Source organism: Varroa jacobsoni, unplaced genomic scaffold, assembly GCF_002532875.2.
Source record: "Varroa jacobsoni isolate VJ856 unplaced genomic scaffold, vjacob_1.0 scaffold_1302, whole genome shotgun sequence".
Lineage (NCBI taxonomy): Eukaryota > Metazoa > Arthropoda > Arachnida > Mesostigmata > Varroidae > Varroa > Varroa jacobsoni.
This window is the reverse complement of record NW_019214204.1, coordinates 24,242-37,746: the sequence shown is the minus strand read 5'-3', so window position 1 is coordinate 37,746 and position 13,505 is coordinate 24,242. Positions and strand designations below refer to the sequence as shown.

Below are 13,505 nucleotides of genomic sequence, written 5' to 3'. Positions count from 1 at the left end.
TGTCTCAGAAAGTGCATCATCATTAGTCTTGCATATAGTCCCTTTAAGCTTGCGATCAATACGATACTGTGATCTGAAGTTTTTACTACTATACTATTTTGGTAGGCATATTTACATGGCAGGTTTTCTTTTACCAATTCCCATTCAAATTTTTTTAAGGTGTTCAGTAATACCCGCCTGGCTAGTAGTCAGATCAAAGTGCATCTTTGATATTGAGGTTGGACAGTGGTCAGGACGAGGACACCGTGTGCTATGGGCGTTAAGGCTTCTTACGAACAGTTTAGAGTAGGATTTTTAACCTGCAAAAATGCTCATCCTTATGGTAACAATGAAACTGGCAACAAGCATCGCAGTTTTTGCATTGACCGAGTGTAGATCTTTCTGTGTGATTCGTCGCTTTGTCTATCCGCGCACAAAGTTCATCGCGGATATTTATTTACTCACCGTTACAAGTAGTGGGTATTTTGCATCGGTATTGAACGGCCGTAGCCGTCAGTATATCGAAAATCGGAGCAGTCTATAAGTCTACAACTATTAATCCCAAACGAACGGCTTCTCTCTAGTACGCATACGCAAATATCCGACCAGTACGATAATCGCGACGTCAGCTCGGATCCTTTCACTTGCCACGTTCCTCTACCGAACAAAGCTGAAGACCAGATCGTGTTTCTACGGCTACCATAACTGACGTTCAGTCATGAGACAGGTTCGTAACGGCGCAACATGCTACGGCAGTATCGCATACGATAGATTGCTGAATCCAGCCAGAACTGAGCGCAATGTGACTTGCTTGAGAAAACAAATGGAGGGTACTGAGTAGTCTGTTATGCGGACAAAGATGTCATTTTATAATTGTTGTGTATCATATTCGACTTCACACCAAATCCTAGTTTATCTTACTAATTCAGAGCTTAGTCACTCTCCGACTACTTCAATACTATGTGAATATTTAGCTGGTTGTGTGCGTCAAAGCTTTGCAGTCGGGACAGACTTGTGTTATGCCGCCAATGAATCATGTCACTTTGAAAGGACACGAGGAGTTCCGGCCTAGAAGCGAGCAGTATAGAGGTCACGCAATGGTAACTCTGTGTGGCCGGCGAGCAAATCGGCCTGTTTGTAACCAGTCCATCCCTGGCCGCCGACGACGTCTCCTGAAGAGAACGCAGTGCGTTTTTTGTTAGACATTCACTTCTGCAATTAGTATGCGTTTTCGAATACACGCTGAATATGCTAACTATTACGAAAACATCGGCTCACAGCAACGGTGAGCCGAGGATTGGTGGCGATAAGGAATAGCACAGGCCAAACGAATTAAGGCAAAATTAACGGGTGTCTGTCGGCAGGACGCAGAATGATAAGTGCCTGTGTAAAAAAAATACGAAAGCCCTAAATGGAAACAAACAAGATGTTTTCATTATGGTCACCTGCCTGCTTCGAACAAAACGAGGTAAACATTATCAATCAAACCCAGGTTTCCAGCGGTTTATGTATGTCCAAGGTCGTTGCATTCGTATTTTTGATTTCTACAATCTGATCAATGTTGATACAAAACTCAACGTTCAAACGTTGAGTTTTAACTAAACATTTTGATCACAATGTATGGTTTCCCCATAATGAGAGGCCATAATCATATGGACATTTACCACCATGCATTGCCATTCTATAATGAAATTAGATACGGCCACTGCAAGGGGATACCTGTTTACCGCATGGGTGAGAAATGCTAATTTTTGGTTACAGATCATGGCTGCCGCATCAAGGTCAGCATGAAAAAGCTGGTCTTTCAAACGTTATCATTATACAGAATGTGGTTGTTGACCATTCTAGTTAAATAAACTTTTTTTTTTTTTTTTTTTTTATAATGCTGATGACTGGATAATAGTAGAACACCGAAGTGACCGCTGTCGCTCCAAACGCATCCGCCAATAAAAAAGCTATTTTGATAATAACTTTCTTGCTGCTTTTTGATGGCCCCATACGAATGGACTTGATTTCAAAGTGGGGCGCTCACATTTGAAATTTCTAGAACGGTATTGTAATTGCTATCACCTGGTAGAAATAATCCTATTAATTTTTTACTCATATACCCACTTTTGTAAAACCCGCTTTAAGAGTTTAATTGTCGCGTCGATTAAAAAGCACGCTTGAAAAATGTCTATGAGATACTTAGTAATAGCCTCTTATTTTGGTAGCGTAAAACAACGACTTCCCTTTATGAAATAAAGTATCCAGTATGGACGTGTGAATTGTCGCGTAAATCTGTGCAAACAATTTTCAGTCCATCTTCATATATTACTTTCTATGTGCGTTGAACAAGGCGCACTGACATATTTCAGGTTGGCTCAATTTTACCCTCAAACCCATGTAAGTACCATGATCTCACGTAATTACTCAGTTAACGGATCTACTAGAAAGATATTAGGCGCATGGTGATGGCTATGCTCGCTCAATACTATGCAACACATGCGCCAACCTTCTAAAAAGCGTTTCCTATTAGGCTGCACCGAAGAACATAAGCTGTGTTATATGTTATGATTATATTATATGTTATATTAAACTGTTATATATGTTGGTTTTGCAGGAGGTCTGCCATGTCACGACTTCGACTCACTGCAGGACTATATATATGCCGAAGAGAATGTGATCCACAAGACCCCCTTGAATCGCACCGGCGATGTGTTCTGTGACTTGTTACGCTGTGCCGACGTCAGGACATTATCATCGCGAAGACTGCGACTTTGACTCAAAGAACTGCGCGAGCAGAAGCAATGCTACTTACGTATGCCGTTAGCTCTTAAGCAAGATCTCAAATTAAGAACAACAAGTAAGCAATGTATATGCATACATCTTGTAAACACTTTCAAAATGAGCTGGAGGTTATGTTGTTAGGGTGACCATGATGGCTGCAAGTAAAAGGCTGAATGTGGCGATGAGCGTCCGCATACACATGGCTTCTTGCAAGAGTTCGACGACGACCTTCTTGCCTAGCGGTAAACTTGGAAAAGGGTGCTTGCGACCCTTGCGTTAAGTCATGATAGCACCAGCAATAAATATTCACTTCTACTAAAATTAAAGACAATGGCTGACGTGTGCGGAGTATCCTGTATATAAGAATGATTTTTTTTATTAAGTTTACTGTAAAAGTATTCACTATAATTAACTGGCACATATTTTAAGCATCTATACTCGGTCAATGCAAATTTAACGAGCAGCCACACTAAATTACGAAGTTCAAGTTTTGGTGGAAATTTCTCCCCCAAACCAAATTACAAGCTGAGCGTGATATGGAATATTTCACATATACATGATGTCGGAAAATTTTAGTTGGCGCTGGCTACTTAAACCAATAGTACGAGCCATTTTTAAAAACTAGGAAAAGCGGAAGTGCTTTTCGATGAACCACACACAGCTTACTAATCTAAACCCTCAAAAATGATATCCCCAGGTAGATTTATATTTTTTTTTTACCAAGCAGAAAAAAATAATCCTATTTTTTTTTCTTTAAGGACGAATGTTGTAGCTTGAAGAGTAAAATTGCACCAGTTTCGACTTAGTTTTACCCGTTAAGGTGTGCTCTGCCAATTCAGGAGCAGAGGTAGTCGCAATGTTTTAGGTCAGTTAGTCTGGCGGTAAACTGCGTCCATGGCTATGCTGAACAGCGATCTCAAAGGTATTCAGGGCTGCGCTAGCAGGGTACTCCGACAGATGCTGGCGAGGAAGAATGGATGCCTCAAAGCAGTTTCAAGGCTTCATCCCCTAACCTAGGAGTCGAGGCCTACGCATTTTTATCAACAGAGAATGTCTTACACTAATTGCTCTTCGGGTACGCTTTAGCCTTTCCGCAGTCAACTTCGTTAGAGAAAAGTCAGGTGTGTCCAGTAATTGTCGCGGTTTTTGAATGCACCGCCATGCATATGCGGCCATCGCTGTTCTAAAATTTAACTTTGAAAAATGGTTACAACGGCATAACGCCATCATTCCGTTTTATAGTTCTATTGAAGGAGAAACTAAATAAGGCTAGCAAGACTTACATATAACCACAAAAGATAGTAGTTAACATCGGAGTTGACACTTTGCAATATAAGCCACCTCTTCTCTGTAGAAAACCAAAATGGATCCAGATATGTCGTGGGTCCCTCCCTGGATGACCGCCGCAGAAATATCTCACAACTAATATTCAGCTATAAGCAAAAAAAAAAGCAGGTAAATTCGGTGGGCGCATCAATCACATTGCGACTTTGCGATCAACCTTTGGGATCAACCTTACGAGTCGTAACCAAAAATAATTTTACTGTCTAAAAATACGCACGATTTTGCGAATCAGCCAGTGCATGAAAAATTTATTTTCGTAGTCCGTGAAAAGATACTTAATTAACACAGAGGTTATTCTTTTTATTGAATACAAATATTCTCTTAAAGTGGAATCTAATGGGTACCATTCCCAAATCGCCATGTTCTGCGAAGATAAGGGCGTTTTCCAATATTATCTGGTGGTTACCAAACGCAAAACGTCTTTCTAAGTCAACAGCATATTCGAGACGCAAGCTCTATAATCAGAATATTTTTTTGAACTCATCATTGATAGCTGTGCCTTAAAAAGCAGTACGTTTTGGCATTGGGTGTCTCTAAATAAAAAGGTAACGTCAAAATAGAAGCACTTTACTTCTACCAAACTATCTTGTTTAGAACGGGCTTGGTAGTGAGCTGTCCACTTTGATAGATCCTTGAATATAGTACCATACGTCTGTTATGGAAGGTTATGTTGCAAGAAGAAATCAAGACCACAAAACCATTACGCATGCTAAATTAAGTCTACGAGGCTAGTTATACGCTATGGCGAATATTGTTTATACAGAATTTGTAGAAATCCGTCCAACTGTCCTCCTCTAAGTTTCAATACATACCACTCAAAAGATATTCGACGAAAACTTTGTTAAAATGCAATGAAATGGCATCAGCATAGAGACGACACCGATGCAAACATTTAGTTTTCTTCATTTTGCTGCCTGATCGTTGGCGCTAGGATGAGGATAGTGAACGGATTTGTCCGGCGATCGCAAAAGCACAGATGATTGTGTTTTCATAGCTAGTAGATATGCCTGTAAGTGTTTATAAGCGCCTGTACCGCCCAAGTGATAAGCTATACGATGACGATAAGAGGAATGCATATATGCCAGGCTATGTTGGACAGTACTGTGATCAAACTTGTTCCGCAGGACTGTGACTGCGAAAGACAATGGAATTGTCCTAAGGTAATCAAAGTATGCTTAAAATGGAAACAGGAATTTAGACACAAAATGTCGGGTACAGTATCCTTCGAGAGAATACGTGACGCGTCAAGAGAATAAGCGATTGCAAGGTCAAATAGGACATACAACACGATATGAGAGTCACTGCCCGCACGGTTGGCAGTGAAAAATGTCATTGTAACCGGGAGCCAACTTGTGACGAACGTAGCTTTAATTGCTGTTGTCAACATGGTTATACTAACCAACAATATAAGTAAGGCGACTTATTTGCAAGAATGCATTTGACCCTGAGTGTCAGAACGACTGTCAAAAATCAAAATGTAGATGCTTAGCAGACTGGACAAGTATAGGACGTGCGCATCCGAGTTCCGGGGGAACGTGTGGCTAATATTATGCCAGCCACCGCAAAAAAAAAAGAGAGATTTTCTGATCCAGTTGCAGATGCGTCCTTACGCCGATCCGGTCAACCTGCTTAGTGCCGTGCGCTAATGGCTAGATGGGCGTCGATTCAATGTGCGATCCATGCAGTTGTATCAGGGATGGTTCGGAAGTCGGTGTTCGGTCAAAAGTTAGGGGACAACTGTTGTAAGTTGTGCATGTACGGTAATAAGATCAAGATATGCCCATCGACATATTAGTGGATTTGCCGGCTACGTGTACACGATACGAACTGTTCGACGCAACTTTTTTTTGGTATCTTTAGATGCCAGTGGAGGAAGGTGCAGGCAGATTGAAGGAGTCAATCTGACCACGAATTACGATTATTTAGAAGAAGATCGTCGTTGAACGAGTTTACATTTGTATTACAGAAAGAACGCATTTCTGTACATCAGCTGTGAGGGTACAGACGTCAAGGTATCCGTCTACCTGTGTAATCAAAATGAATTAGATTTTTTCAATCTAAAAATAAAACACCAGAAAAAGATGGTTTCCGACTCGTATCTAAATACGTACTGACTAATCACAACATTAAAAAAAAAAACAACAATAATTCGTAAAAATATAGAAAGGCAAACATATTGACAACCGAAACAAACTTATTGACTAGTAGCATAAGTATTTTTATGCACCCGTTTCTAGAATGATCTAAAAAGGATGTGAAAATTTAGAATACACATGTGCCAAGCAGGATGCGGCTCCAGAAATATACTGTGTAAGGCCAAGCGTATCTGGTTATCGGCCGAGTTTACTGCAAGCGTACATGAAGCCACAATAAAAGTAAAAACTTTTTTTTGTAAACGCAACCATAAAATATCCTCTTCCGTATTGCGGCAGCTGCGGATTGTAACCGTAAAAAGAAAGCAGTAACAATATAGGTAAAAATAGAAAATAAGAGACGAAATTAGATAATAACATGAAGGCGTAAGTCAAATATTACTATTTATACTGGAAGCGTTTTACAGTGCGGTTTTATGTAATGGCGAACCGAATCAAAAATCAAACGGCCTCTAGTAACTATAAACACCCGTCTAAATATTTATTCGTCGCAGTTTTGTACAAATTACGTCCTACGCAAAAAGACGAAACAAACGTCAATCAACTTAGCCATAGTATCAACAAGATCGAAAGTTATTATATTTGAATAAAATGTGTGATTATCAAAAACGAGAATAGTATTATTTCGGGTGTTTAACTTCGCACAAGATATAGCATTTTTATTATGTTTCAGCAACAGTAAATGTCCAGTGGATAGCGCAGGAAGCGCGCAATAGCTCAGCTAAGTAGTATTATCATCCATTCAATAGATACTGGCAATGAATCTTCGGTCACGTATCAACTGATCGATTCTCCGCACTGTTTTTATTAACAGTTCAGTGGAAAGGCTTTTAACGTTCTATGAACGTCGTTTACGTCGATAAACAGCCAATTCTCTTTCTAAAACAAATGCAGAAAAGTAACGCATTCTATCTAAAATGCCTAATGGATGAAGTGTACATGAAGAACGTTTCTGTGTACAGTCATGACATACAATCGTTAAAAACGTGGTCAGCACCCAGGCTCGCCTCGCCGGATCCATCGTCCTTGATAGAAACATTTTGCAAACGCTTCGCCCTAAGAGTTTCGTAGTACATAATGGTAGAGATGTGCTCTGTGACAACGAACCCATAAAAGTCGAACTTCTTTTGACAGTAGCACGCAAACTATTGAACAAGTTATTGACCACAGAGTATTGTCGACAGGCAGATCAGGACAGAACCGTAACAAAATACTTACACCATATAAAATAGTGACTTCATGTGGACAATGGCTTAAAGGTAAGCTTGTCTTGCCCAAAAGAAAAACCTGAAATCACCATCCCCAAACCCAAAGCATACGCTGTATCTCTTGATAAATGCTCAAGGTGACAAGCTCTGTTCATCCCGCTCCGGATTGATACTGCTGGTGAAATATTCTTGAAATTATACCTGTGAACAACAGAAACTTTGTCTCTGGACTACCACAAAAAGTTCGACGGTGTTTAAGTTAATATTATTAATGTCCTTAAAGAGATTTCTAGCTGAACAAAACGCAGCTAAGAAAACAGCTAAAGCTCCTATTAAAAGAAATCGACTAGTTGGCCACTCTTGATCGTCTGCTTTATTCAGCCTTCGTAAAGGAGTCGAGTGTTTTCAATGCTCGGCTGGTTTCTCAAGCTAGGAATGTGAACTTTTTGGGAGAAGCCACACTCCCAGTTGTAACAGCTGGTTTGATTTAGTTAACCCTAAAACAGTGGAAGGGTATACTACTTTGTAGTTGTTTCTAGTAAAATCGGCCACTTATAGTTAAAATTGATCACGATAACGAGGCAAAAGGCTTGAGTTTTAAACTAGTTTTTCTATCCAGATCCCGTTTCGAATGCAGTGTCAGGTGCAATATCGTTTGGTAGTGAAAATAAGAACCTTATTTGACAGTGCGATACCGAACACAGGGACAAACATGACCGACAAACGGTCCTGCAAGTTTAAATGGTACGACGCGATCTACGAATGCAATTGTCCTCGCAGAACCATATTGTTGAAATACTTGCAACTGCTTAATTCATAAGTTATGCGACTTTGTCAGCGGAGAGTGCATATGTGAGAGATAGCTTGTACTGCAACAAAACGTGGCACGCAGCGACATTCCGGAAGGCTTATGACAGCAGGTGGAACTGCTATAAGATATGCCATTGTGGCTAGGAGAGCGACTCTGACTGAACTGACGGCCTACGCACTCGACCACTAAGGCAGAGCACTATAGCCAACCATGCGGTAGAGATATCTGCGGATTTCAATGAAGCTATAGATGTACCATTGCACCTGTAAGAAAGTTGAACGTTCAGATGCAAGATCGGCTAATAGGGAGCTTACTATGAGTCCCGCTCTCCAAGAGGTGGCTTTGGCAAATTTTGCAGTGCAATCCATCATACGCAAAATTTTGATGAACTTACCAACATTTATGATTGCTAAAATGGTTTATGGGCAAACAGTACAAGGTCATACATCCGTACAACAAGTACGACCTATTATACGGCATCAAATATCTCCTGTGTCTAATCTCTAAGCCCAGCTACCATCACATGACAGAAAGACGCGACTGCTTGCTGGGTTAAACGAGGGCACTATGCAAAGGAGCTCAACCAAAACTCTATTAGCTTATGCAAACGCAGTGTTTTTTAAGCTGACTGCGTTCCAGCTACAGGGCTTTGCTTATGCAGACCCCGTTGTGCTCCAACGAGTGAAATGTCTTCGAATGGCCATTCTGACGTCAATTACGAATATATGTGCGATTGGAACTGGATTGACGGAACAAGCTGCCACGCAAATGATAGGGCACGCACCAGCTAACCAGGACGTATCGGAACTAGATATTATATACATAACTAATGAGGTAGTGCTTATATTAGTTTGTACCATGTGACCCTAATACTGAGATATGCTTTTCAACGCTAGGCAGCGTTCGCCGTTTTTGTGAAAATCGCGAGCTAGAAACTAGGAAAGGTTTTAAAAATGAACCTAAAAACGGAAGTGCGCATTTAGACCCTTTGCCCTTAACAGACCCTGACGATATTATCACCACCACCATATTACTGTTATGAGCTGCGTGTAACGGCAAGAACACAGCCCTTACACGCAGCTCTTATACGGGCACACGTAGCAAGGGCTTTCCAGATAATGCTAGCCTACTCTAACGGCCAGTCTAGAGAGCTTACAGCGCATATTGTGAGCACTGTGTCGGCATGGTTAATGAACAGAAACAAAGAATTCTTAATGACGTCATCAAATTCACCGTATTTTCGTAAATAAGGATGATCTCGACAATGTTAGAGGAGCTCATTTTATAACCATATTTGTTATAAAGAACTTGTACCAGATATTCTGGGCAGTCGCTCGCCGATTATGTCACAACTAGGCTTTAATTGGACCCTAGAAAGAGTACATGCAGTGTGTCCTACCTTTATATGAAGTATGAGACCTCACGCTTTCAATATCAATAAAACGTACCATTTTTAATTTAACCATGTGCAGTGCCACTGCTGATATCTGTGCGTCCATCTGTCTGCCAAAAATGCCAGTTTTTTGAACATTGGCCGACAAGCAACTCGATTCCGGAAAGCGAGGGAGTTCTTTTTCTGTCGTGCTGTCCACACCACGTAGGACTAGGTTCCAAGTCGCATTGGAGGCACCATTTCACCGGTTATGCGCAGTCTTTATGCCCGATGATGGACGAACTTCGTTACTATTATTATATTAGAATAAACGATAAACCCCACCTAAGCCCCAGTACTCGTACTTGAACTTATATAACACTACCGAAACGGGATTGTATAAAGGAAATCCAACCACAATCTGTGTTTGGTTGTGTTTCGTACTTACATTATCTACTATGGTCTCTTTCACGATGGAGCCATAGGCGGACTCCATACTGGCGTTATTTACCGCAGGTCGTACAAATGACACAAATCGATTGTTTACCTATTGATTACACTTAGGTTCGACGAATATATAACAAATAGAATTACTCTTATCATCATACGTCGCACCACAAGTTCGTAAGTGTTTCTATTTCGAAAATTTTTTGCTTTAGGTCATCTATAGAATTTCACTTTCGACTCGATTTTTCTAGAATATCAGTACATTTCATTTTCTGAATTCTACAACTTTTTTGATGCCACCATTTTTGGTTCGTTTTTAAAAAACCACTTAACTCATATTTCCGTTTTTCAAACAAAGTCCATGTTGCATGTGGAAAAAAAGTTCTGGTTTCTAGAATATGTTTATAGATCAGCAACTTGGACTAACAACGGGCAAATTGTACTGGTCATACTGGCGGCGTTTCAACAGGACTCAGAGGCGTCGTGTATTGGTTAGTCTGGCTCGATAATATCATGACGCGACGGCACCAATAATCTATCAAAATGTAATGATAATCAGCTCACCAGATGCCATGGTTCGACTCCCCAGTGAGACTTAGAGCATGTCGAAAATGTCTATCGTAGAGAAGTAAGCGATTATGTTCAGTAAAACAGTCAACCTAATCAGAAGAAAATCAACTCAGTTACTTGAAATTCCCATTTTTGGAGAGATTCGATCATTCAAAAGGGTCATCGGATAGCTCTTCATATCGTTGATTAACTTCTTACTGCTTCAGATTATTGCTCAGTTTGTTGTGATCTGAGCAGTCGTGCGCGCAAAGAAACCTTTTCGATCTGGTATTTGTCTTTCTCGACAAACCTTGGCTTTTGGTACGTTTGCTTAATATTTTAATAATTGCTTTTCTGCAACTTCTGCACTTGCCTATCTTTGCATTTTGTGATATCTGGTTGTAGTTTGCTATTGTTCTTGCTAACGATCTGCATATAATGCCACTAAAAAAAACGAAATGTTATTCCCACAGCTTACAATATCTATATACGTAATTAACGCAGCTGTTTAAATTAACACCAACAATTAAATAAGGCTTTTACGATAACGTCGATAGATCCATATAAGCTGAATGCTTCTACACAACTACCACGCGCGAGCAGACGCAATTTGCAAGTAGTTAACCTATATGTTAAGAGCGCAAACGATCTAGTTAAAAGAGAGAGGCGTGAACTATTCGGGCGACATTTCTCCTTCTGCGACTGCTATGTATATAAATATATCAGGAAGAAATATATTATTTATCGAGTAGCATAATCTGCTACGTTTGTCACGTTCACGTTGACTCACTGTCTGCAGTATAGACGCAAATATTGCCTTACAATCAACACTCACCCAGTAAGTGCTCGATAAGAGTGTGACTTCGCCGGCAACGTTCATTATTTATGCTCACACAAATGTTTATTTTTATTATATTAGGGTGGAAAATGGCCAAGTTAAAATCACCCAAATATTGCACGTTGGTTGTGAGGTGAAAACACATATCATGACGCAGAACTTTTTGGCATGGTCGACCATGTTACCTTCAAGATTTTTCAAAGATAGGTCCTTTGGCAAATCTCAAAAACGCACTGGCATGCGCTGCAATAATTTTGTTTGAGTGGAGCTAAATATTCAGGTAGAAGAATTTTTTTCGTATTAATTTTTACCGTTTTTAGTTACTACTACTGTATTAACAAGTGGTGAGAACCATTTCTTTAGTACAGCATCGAGGACCTGTCCCCAGTAGAACGTCTAGGGGGGATTGGTCTTGCTAGACTTCTAGAGTTTCTTTGACACACCTATAAAACGGCATGATAACTATATATGCCATGGTAATTTTTTGCCAAGGCTGAAAATCAAACCAGCCAGAGCCGCATGTTCATAATTATTATGGCTGTGTACTGCGAAAATGCGCATTAGCAACTAAGACCACGCTACCCTTAGAACATTTTTTACAGATCCGTTGTGGTATATAAATATGAATATTATTACCAATTGCAACCAACGATATGTTTGCTTACCATGAGTATCAGGTCCAATTTGCCTGCAACTAAATACCAGTTAATAATGAGCATCCTTTACGCTCAATTCTTGTCATATATTGTTACCTGAAGGCGGACAAATAAGACACCTGCGTCTGCTTTGATGAAGGCCGACTCTAAGTCGAGAACGAGAACGCAATAAAAGGGCTGTGGAAGGTGCCATTGCCGCAGTGGCGGTAAGTGCCAGCCCATAACAGAATGTGCGATTCAATCGCTCGGGATCGATTAATTATGTATGTAGGACTGTCCCTAGAACTTTGACGGGGCTGAATGCAAAAATGCTTACCACAAAGACAATGGTACAGACTACAATAAAAAACAGGCCACTGTGTATGCTCATTTTTGCTACTTAAGCTGGAAAGGCCAGATCTCTAACAAGCGCTTCAGACATACGCATGTTGGTGTCGTCTGGGCTCAGCTTTGTAACTGTAACGACAGAACCAAGTGCCGAGCTACAAGCAGTATTCTCCCGCCCATCAGTGTCACACAGGTGTTTGTTATTAGCAGTTATTGACATGGCGGTATAGGAAACAGCAAGCAAATTCGAACGAGATTTAGTTGCTGCTCGCCGGCAAAATAATTTAACCGAAAGCTACATAAACGAGGTCGATAATATTCCACATTTATTACAAGGAATCAAGGAAAGAGGGACGACAACGAAGCCTATTGGCAATAGCACAACAATTAAATTCTACAATAATATGCTAAATATTGATTAGAAAAACACCACCACTCATTATTCAGTTAATCACCCTCGATTAGCACAATATCCTTCGAAATATTTAAAGGGAAAACAGGGTAGCCGTGGAACAAACTCACGAAAGTACTCTCGGAACGGAAGGTGCTCTCGTAACGATAGGAAGCTGATCTCTGCTGTTCGCCCAATATATACTAGAACGCTGGCCGTAAAGGAGCAACTCTTAAGCAGTTTCTCAACCAAAAGACGGTTTTGAAAGTACAAATACTACCGAACTACTTCACACTACCGAAATATCCAAAGCTCTGGGAATTCGACCCAGCTTTCGGCACTTTTGCGTCTAAAAGCTGCCGATTAACAGTTCACGTCTTTAGCATTGCCTCAATCCAACCCTGGAGAACGATTTAAATAAATTAATTGCGATTGGGGGGGGGGGGGGGATGCGTAAAAAACGACAACTACACACGGACAACTAATTGTCTTTGCGTACATACTATTTAACGTTAAGAGTCCTTACGAAAAACGACCCGATCAGCACACCCCGTGATATGCGATTTTTAAAAGAGGTACGTTCTGTTTGTCCCAGTTCAGCGTGATAAAAAAGACCATATCACGTTGTGTTGAAGACTGGTAGCTTTTAATTCCTATATAT

The 13,505-nt window shown here is 40.5% G+C and overlaps 1 long non-coding RNA gene across 1 annotated transcript; it reads left to right on the top strand.

Annotated features, from left to right (window-relative positions):
* The first annotated feature begins 691 nt into the window (after nt 1-691).
* On the top strand, nt 692-6,854 carry LOC111268582 (uncharacterized). Its single transcript, XR_002685302.2, has 2 exons — nt 692-1,447; nt 2,582-6,854. It is a non-coding gene; the product is annotated as an uncharacterized LOC111268582 (long non-coding RNA).
* Nucleotides 6,855-13,505: the final 6,651 nt, after the last annotated feature.